This window comes from Microcaecilia unicolor, chromosome 1 (genome assembly GCF_901765095.1).
Source record: "Microcaecilia unicolor chromosome 1, aMicUni1.1, whole genome shotgun sequence".
Lineage (NCBI taxonomy): Eukaryota > Metazoa > Chordata > Amphibia > Gymnophiona > Siphonopidae > Microcaecilia > Microcaecilia unicolor.
The window spans coordinates 279,858,353-279,866,469 of record NC_044031.1 but is presented as its reverse complement, the minus strand read 5'-3'; the positions used below and the strand labels follow the sequence as shown (position 1 = coordinate 279,866,469).

The window sequence follows — 8,117 nt, the reverse complement described above, 5'->3', positions numbered from 1 at the left end:
ACTCTGGTGTTTATAATTATTGTTTTTTCTTTTTTTTTTTAAGCTAGTGTCCTCCCACCGTCTGCGCACGCGTGTGTGTGACAGGCAGGGGCGAGCTAGTAGTGGCGGTGGCTGGTGTATGCGCGCGTTTCAATGGTGGGTGTCACGCGCCTGCGCGGGAGGGGGGGCATCAGGGAATGTTTTTATCACCCTCCCTTCTTCCTGTCTCCCAGCCCCGCCCACATCTCATCACCGCGCTGAGCCTGTGTGTGGGAGAAAGGACGCGGCGGCTGAAAATAAAGTGCGTGTTTCTGCAGCGTGGGCTCGTCACGTCCGTTTCCAGTAGGATGGTGCCAAGAGGGCTCGTGGCGGCGGGAGGCGGACAGTTGGCCGCTGTGTGGTAAAGTTGCCGCTGGCTCACTTTGTGGCAGGACAGTGGTCCGGCCCTGCGTTCTTTACGTTTGATCTATTTTCTTTTTTTTTTTATTTTTTATTTGTATATTATATTTTTTGTTGCAAGGTGTCTCCTTCCCTTTTCTGTTGTTGCTATTAATTGGGCTGGTGGCATGGCTGTCTCTCTATAGAGGGCGCCGGAGCCCTTTGCAGGGTGATGATGCACAGGTCTTTCACCCTCTGCCCTGGTTCAAGTCACTGGTATTCATTTTGTTTACATCAGGTTACCCGGCTGAAATTGAGTAGCGAGACTGGCCCTTTTCCCCATTTCCGAGCCTGCCATGTGTTCCAGTGGTGAAATCTGGGGCTGTAATGTGCATCTCAGAGGTGGCTGTACTTTTTGGAGCCCAACTGATCTGAAGAGATGTGTTTTAAAAGCCCTTTTGCTTCTGGAAGGAAGACTAGGTGCTTTTCATGTTATGATAGTCCTGTCAGGATAACCAAAGAATCATAAAACACGTTACTTCATATTATAGTAAGGGACCTCGTGATTTTTGAGTCGCTAAAGTATGACCTTGCCGATCAATTATTATGGTGCCCCATTGTAAGATGTTACGTGCAGAATATCTTTGTATAGTAAAAATTACATTGCTATAACTATTGTATTCTAAAGATGTGCAAACATGCAGTATAGTACAGATTCTTAGATGCTGCACTATGCCGGGTGAGTTGAAAGGATGTTCTGCTGATAAGTCTTGGCAAAAATGTGAATGTTGAGTTAATGTGTGTGTGTGAATTCTGTTAAGGCTTGGTAGCGTCTTCTGCTGTGCTGGTCATATTTGGACTTTCACACTTAAGTTCCTTTATAGTGGAAACAGCTTCCTGTGGTGATGGCAGTCAATGACACCAGATAGGGTTAACTGACAGTTGTCATCGCAGGGAAAAAAAATTAAACAAATCCCAAGCATTGGATTTCATTTTCACTGTGCAGTAGCCATCATAAAAGAGAGATGAAACTCTGTATAAAAGCTTACTGCTGATTGCATTTTGTATAGGGGACCACTAAATTATCAACCTGATTTCCAGAGATTTATGTGCATACAGTTTTACTTTAATTCAAAATGGGAAAAACTTGTTGAGAACCTCTTAGAACAGGGTACATGGTGGCATGGCTTATTCATTCTGCCTGTCCACAAAGAAAATTGGCCACAAGTACTGACATAGGCTCTGCTTTCAGGACTCAGAAAGGCCAAGGTCTTTGAGCATTGTCAGTTCTGTGCAGTGTTGCTTTCTAACATTTTGTTGGTCTGTTTTTGTCAACACCTGTGCTGAGGTGTAACGCTTATTCCTCAATCAACTTGATTGCATGGAGCTGCTGAGTGATTTGCTTTCATCTTAGTATATCATATATTTTTTTTCTATCTCGAAAGCGAATCCCTCACAACCCCGCCCCCCCCTTCCCATTTTCCGTCTTTGACAGTCTCTTTTGTGAAGATGACCATCAAGTTTAATTTTGCAACAGCTAGGGTTTAAGAAATGCTCCATGGGGCAAAAGTGTTGGTGACATGTGGATACATGACCTGCTTCCAGTGCCTCTGGCTAGGCCATGATGTAACCAGCAGTGTCTTCAGTTATGGGATGACCCCTAGGTCTAGGAAGTTTAGGGCTTTGAAAATGGAAGTGCTATGTACAATTGGGCTTGTTCTTGGATGGAGAGCCTGTGCCTTCCCTTAGGTGTTTTCATTTGACCAGATCAAGAAGTCTTCATTCCATTGGAGTAACCGAAGGCCCTGGGATAGGGGCAGTACCCCCTTGGAGGGGGGGGGGGGGGTGAGAGCCATTCCTGTGCGGATCAGTGGGTCCATTCCGGGCACTGGGCTGGCTTTACCTTAGAGAGGGCATCACATTTGACTGCTGGGTTCTGGAGGCACTTCAGCAGGGTGTGCTCTGGAGTTGCTGCTCTGATGCCTTATGGTCTCTCCCTGTGTGTTTCCAGCCAAGAGAGATGTGGTTTGTTACATTGGCACATCTTATACAGCTCAGGACAGTAGTTCTAGTACCGCTGGAGGAGTGTGATCATGGTTTGTAATCCCGTTTATTTTGTGGTTCCCAAAAAAGGGAGCTCATTTCACACAATTCTAGATCTGAAGGGAGTAAATGCTGCCCTGTTGTTATGATCCTACTGGGGCAGGCAGGGTAGCGACTGGGTCTCGCTCCTGATTTGCCTTGTCAGGGATTGGGCTGACATCTGAGGCAGCTGACGTCCAATGCCAGGCCCTATTTAAGTCTGCCTCTGCCTGCATAGGACTCTCTAGCATTATTTCCTTTAGCTATGAGCTTACCTTGCTTATGTATAGTTTGTGCTTGTGGCATAGTGTGATTTCTTTTTGTCTGTGTTTGTTCTTTGAGTCTGTAGGAGTCTGCTCCCTCTGATTGCTTGGCTGCTATTCAGCTGTGTTCTGCTTCTCAGTGTGCTTGGCTGTTCAGCCGGGAGCCGTTACCCTTTCCTGCTGTGTTTGCTGGGTGAGTCCGTGGGAGCTTTCTTCCTTCATTTGGGTTTCCTGTTAACCCTTTACCTTGCTGTATCTGTTGCTTGGTTCTTGTGAGCATTTCTGCTCGTCTAAGCTGTGTAGCTTGAGCAGTTTCTCTGTGTAGTTTGCTTTAACCCTTTACCTACGGTATATGTTGTTTGGCTCTTGTGTAGACAGCCCTGTACTGTTCTCTCTGTGGGTGTGGTTCCTGTTTGAACCTGTGTGAATTGCTTTTCTGATGTGTGAATCTGAGTGGCTGTGTGGTACAGCCTTGCTTCTTTGTGTGGTTTCCCTTTTACCCTATGCTAGCTATAGCTCTTGTTTGGCTCCTGTGAAGGCCACTCATTCGTATAAGCTGTGTGGCATAACTTGAGCTGCCTCTCTGCGTGGGTTCCCTTATTCTGGTTGTTATTAGTATCTGTTTGATCTTGTGACTTTTTATTGGGGACTGTGTGTGGCGCAGTATTTGTGGCCTGTGTGCCAGTCCCATCCGGGACTTCTCTCTGTTCTTTTTCCCTTTCGTGTGTTTGTGTTCCAGTTCGGCCTTGCGCCCTGTACTACTGGTCTGTTTCCCTTTCTAGTGCTGCTCACTGGTCTCCTTGAGTGTGCCGAGCTTCGTAGCCTTTTGTCTGTGTATAGCGTGAGCTTGGTCTGCCCTATGCCTTGGCCTATGTCCAAGGGCTCACAATCAAACCTAACACCTGAGAGTGCCAAATTCTGCATTGAGACCTTGCAATCATAGAATCTGTCCAATAAGGCAGACTTCTCATATTTCTGGATTTAATGGAAGCCTATTTGCATATTCTGATCTGCCAGGAGCATCGTAAGAATCTGCATTTTACATTCTAGGGCAGCATTTCCAGTGCAGAGCACTTCCTTTTGTCTTGGTGACAGCTTTCAGGAACTTTTCCAAGGTCATGGTGATTAGTGGTGACCTCCCTTCTGAAGTAAGGCATAAGAATCCACCCCTTTGTTGACAATTGGCTCTTTAGGCTGGAGAACCAGTTAAAAAGCTGCTTGTTGCATAATGCCCAGAGGGTCTTGGGTCCTGGGCTACAAGGCAGCAATGTTGGAGCCAGTACTATGGCTAGGAGCTCTCATGTGACCACTACAGAGAGTAGACTTACCTGCATGGTCTCTTCAGCCTCAGAAGCACGAGATAAGACTTTGCTTCCAGAGGAGGTGTGGAAGTTGCTCTGGTGATGTCTCCAAGAGTATTGTCTGGGGATAGTTCTTGGAGCCCTTGGTGTAGGCAGCAATGATGATGGATTCCAGACTTGGTGGTTGGGAGGCTTACTGTCAGGAGCAGGTGGCATAATGGTGGTGGCGTGCTCTGGAAGCTTCCTGGTCCATCAGCAGGTTGGAAGCAAGGGTGATCCATCTAGCCCTGCTAGCATTCCAGAGCTCTCTGGAGGGAGAGTGTTATTGGACAATACGACAGCTGTTGCATACATGAAGAGGTAAAAGAGGAACCAGCCATGGCTCAATGACAGAGGAGATTGCCCTTCTGTTCAGATGGGCAGAGAGACACTTAGCTGGGATGCAGAATGTTTAGACAGATTTCCTCAGCTGTAACACTCTAGATCAGGGGTGGGCAACCATGGGTCTCAAGGGCCACAACCCAGTCAGGTTTTCAAGATTTTTGCTACAAATATTCATGAGATTGATTTGCATGTACCACTTCCATTGTCTGCAGCTATATCTCATGCATATTTTGTTGTGAAAATCTTGAAAACCTGACTGGAGTGTGGCCCTCAGACCCTGGTTGCCCTCCAGTGTTCTAGATCCAGGAGAGTGGGAACTAGGAGGCTAGGTGTTTCAACAGATAGTGGCTCAGTGGAGCCAGCTGGTGCTGGTATCATAGGATCAGCTCACAGTGCCAGGTCTGTCAGATTTTTCTGCATAAAGATGGAGTGGGGTATCCCAAGGGATTGATGCCTTGCTTCTACAACAAGCCATCCTTTGTGGGTATTTTTAACAGGTCAAGACTGGTCTCAACACCCTGGTACACATTTAGTGAATGTGCAAGTGGGACAGCCCTTCCTGTTCCAGGGAACGGCAGTAGTTATGGAAGATCCAGAACCCTTCTGGCTTACAGCTTAGCCCTCAGAGGCGCTGTCTAGTCTGCAAGGGATATTTGGCAGTGGTGTCCATGCTTTTGGTGTGCAGAGCCTTTACCTCCTTGGTGTAGCTTAGGGTTTGCAAAGTGTGTACATGGCTGATGTGGACTCCAATATTTATTCCATCCGCCCTTCATTATTCGTGTTGGAGCAGTAAGAAAAACAACAAAGACAAAACAAAAAACAATAGGACCACAGAATTCAATGAATATATAGCTCTAAGAATCACTCCCCATACACTAGAGAAAATTAGTAGGCTTTCAACCTAGATTTAAATCTTGAAAGGGAATTATGCACACTCAAATATTTTGGTAGCTTGTGGTTTTCCTGCAGGAAGGTTTCAAGTTGTCTGTTGCATTAACTCCTTGAAAATGCAGATAGTGGCTTTGGCATGTTTAGATTTCTGAAGGTAGTTTAGCAACTCTGTCCTCCCTTGTAGCTAGTGGTCCTCATTGGGACTTGACCTTGATTTTGGGAGTCTTCATGTTCCCCATTTGAGCCACTCTGTAAAGGTCCTCTGAAGGATCTGTCCCTAAAGGTGGTCTTCCTGGTGGAATTTTGGAATTGCAGAGATTCGCTCTGTCTTCCTTGGTGGATGCAGTGTCCCCTCTGGATAGTTTCATCTTTTTTTTTTTTTTTTATATCAAAGGTGATCTTGGCATTGCATGTGAATCAAGAGATAAGCTTGCCCACATTTTCCGGGCACAGTGTAAAGGATGCTGTAGGATGCTGTTTTCTTCATACGCTGGATGTTTGGAAAGTCCTCAGATACTTGGAGGTGACCAGTTCTTTTGGAACTCAGATCATTTGTTCATTCTTCACAGTGTTTCTCGCTGAGGACAGGTGACTTCAAAAGCCTCTATAGCAAATTGAATTAAGGAGGCCATTGGTTCTGCTTATTTAATACTAGTAAAAAAGGCCCGTTTCTGTAGGCAAGGAAACGGGCCCTAGGCAGGCAATTCCTCCCCCCCCCCCGCGCTACGGCCCCCTCGCCCCCCCTTCGGCGAACCTGTCGCCTCCCCCCCCCCCCCCCCCGGACCGCCAAAAACCGCCCCCCCGCCGCCGTTGTGTACTACCTGTGCTGACGGGGGACCCAAACCCCCGACAGCCGAAGTGTTGTTATGCCCTTCGCGTTCCTTCCTCATCTTCTCTGAAAGTTCCTCTGCTGCGTGCGTCTGACGTCAGACGCATGCACAGGAACTTCCAGAGAAGATGAGGAAGGAACGCGAAGGGCACAACAACACTTCGGCTGTCGGGGGTTTGGGTCCCCCATCAGCACAGGTAGTATACAAAGGTGGGGGGGGGGTCGAGGGGGGCCGTAGCACGGGGGGTGACAGCTGATTCCAAGGCAGGGGGAGGAGTAGGGAAACAGCGTGTTTCCCTACTCCTCCCCTTGCCTTGGAATCAGCTGTCATGACGTCAGTGACGTCAGTGCGTGTCTGCCTAGCAGACCACCTGCAGCCTAGGGAGCATGGTCCCAGGCACAGAACGTTGGAGGTGAGAATTATTATATAGGATAGGATGCATTAGACAGGTCCCTGTTGAACCTTAGTTTATTCAGCTAAGGCCCAAGCGGTGGCGTCCTGAGCCGAGGCAGTGGTGTTTTCTCCAAAAGATATTTGAAAGCAGTGGTGGCGTTTTTTTGTTTGTCATCAGACTTAATTGAATGCTCAGGCATATGAGGACAGTGCTTTTTGGAAGAGCAGTCTTGAGGGAGGCGATGTCTTCCCACCTGGGATGAGACAAGGCTTTGGTACATCTTAATGTTCTGGACAGATCTAGTTAGGAGAATAAGGAATTTTATCTGTGAGTCCTGCTAGACAAGTTCTGCTCCCTTCCTATACTGTGTTGTACAGGTGTGCAGGGGTGAGGGTTCTGCAAGCTCCTGAGCATGGATCCTCCCTTGCAGTGGAAGGGGAGCATAACCCACTGGTCTGGACTGGTCTAGCAGGACTTGAGGAAAGGAAACTAGCAGCAGGTAAGACTAAATTTTTACCTTCTGAAAAATTCTTCCCCTTTTGCACCGAGAGGAAGCAATTCAGCCAGTCCTGGAGCAAGCATAAGACAAGTAACTGCCTTTTCAAGAGGTGCAGGTTTCTCCACCTACCTCTGACAACCCGAATTAGCACATTTGGATGCCCTCCAGCACTGGGTTTCGTATCATTAGGGGTGATACTCCAGTAGGATGATTTTATTAAGAGCTTGGCAAACTAGTCAGGCTATAGCCAATCCCTACCCCCTTGGTGGGGGCCACCCCCTGACCCTGGATATTCACTGCATGGCTTGTGGATAATGCATTCATGGGCCAGCCATTAAATACTCCACCATAACTTCCTAAGACCTTAAATGAAGGGGTACTGGGTTTATTGCCGACACTTTTACCACTTGCTTAGAACCAGATCCCTGCACATTTGGCTTTTGGTACCTTTTGAGAGACAGTGGCAGATCCCATATTGTGCCTCCTAGTTTAACCCCCCCCCCCAAAAAAAAACCAAAACAAAAGTGGACATAAAATACAGGGCCAATTCTTGCTTTACCTTTTGATGGGGTTCAGCTGCCTCACCAGTTGGTATTTGGTAGAATTGACCCTGAAGGGGGCAATTCACTCCAGAACCCATGCCAACATCCTGCCAGGTAAAGACCAAAGGCTTTTGGACGCTATAGGCAAAACAAAGGTACATGGATGTGCATATATAGCAGGCATGCCACAATACATTGTGTTTCTCCATTAGTGCATTCAGAAGCTAACAGCTGAGGCAAAACTGCTCCCAGCAGAAGAAAACAAATTCCTAGAAAGTTTCTGATATAGTCACAACTGTGAATCTATTGGTGTGATCTGTCTTTGAGGTGTTTGATACAATTTCTAGGACATCGGTAATGTTGCCTGGAGATAAGAAAATGACCTTGTTAAGTGCAGTCTTGAGAGGTAAAGTTTGAAACACCTTGCTCAATATGTGTCAGAGATGTTCTGTTTGGTACCAAGGTCAAGGAGATATTACTACAGGTCACTATTTTGTCTTCCAAACGCCTGACCATTACTGGAGACCTTACTGCAGTGCAGTGGAAGCAGTTATTCTACAAGTGGTGTTACCTT

General features: G+C 47.1%; 1 protein-coding gene across 1 annotated transcript in view; it reads left to right on the top strand.

Moving 5' to 3' along the window:
• The first annotated feature begins 365 nt into the window (after positions 1-365).
• The window catches only part of TCF20 (transcription factor 20), a 245,710-nt gene continuing 237,958 nt past the window's right edge, over positions 366-8,117 (top strand). The window contains 1 exon segment of the mRNA XM_030207030.1: positions 366-379. The gene's annotated coding sequence lies outside the window, so the exon portion shown is untranslated.